Genomic DNA, 940 nt, shown 5'->3' on the forward strand with positions numbered 1-940 from the left:
GAAGGGCTCTTTCAAGCATATAGAATGTCGAATTCCATCTTTTCTGCACATCCATTATCAAACCAGCATTCTCCTTTATACCAGCAGCATCCACGCATTTTGCAAACGTCATCTCACGCGTCTCTGACGCTGTTACATACTTAACACTCTCTCTAATTTTGTGCAAAGAGTCTTTAATAACCTTCAAACCATCTTGCACAATGAGGTTGAGTATGTGAGCTGCACATCTGACGTGAAAAAACTCACCTCCACACAACAAATCATTGCTCAAAAGCACCTGAGTTTTCACTATATCTTGCATCGAATCATTACTTGTAGCATTGTCTAATGTGAGAGAGAACATTTTTTTCTCTACTCCCCACTCTTCCACAGATTCAAGAAGCTTTAAAGCAACATTCATACCTGTGTGAGGCGGTGGGAGAGCACAAAAAGTCAGTATTTTACTGTTCAGCCTCCAATTTCGGTCAATGTAATGTGCTGTCAGACACATATAACCCTCCCGTTTCAGTGATGACCACAAATCAGAAGTGAAGCTTACTCTTCCTGGAAGACTAGCCAATTCCCTCTTCAATGTCTCTCTCTCGTTTTCATAAAACCGATAGACCTCTGCTTTAGCTGTGTTCCGACAAAAGAATTTGACGTCAGGATTCAAGTGCTTCCAAGTTTCTCTGACTTGCTCATACTCAACATATGAGTAAGGTAGGTCATGCTGGATTATAGTCTTGGTTACCAGTTGCTTGAACACAATATGATCATACTTGCCACTTACTAATTTGGCTTCAGCATCAAGTTTTTTTGTTCGGAGATTCCTTGGAAAGAATTTGCATCTGTCACGATGCCTTCTCAAACCACTTGTTCCACGGGCATGGAACAAGTGGTTTGAGAAGGCATCGTGACAGATGCAAACTCTTTCCAAGGAATCTCCGAACAAAAAAACTCG

The sequence above is a fragment of the Brassica oleracea genome, chromosome C8 (assembly GCF_000695525.1).
Source record: "Brassica oleracea var. oleracea cultivar TO1000 chromosome C8, BOL, whole genome shotgun sequence".
Lineage (NCBI taxonomy): Eukaryota > Viridiplantae > Streptophyta > Magnoliopsida > Brassicales > Brassicaceae > Brassica > Brassica oleracea.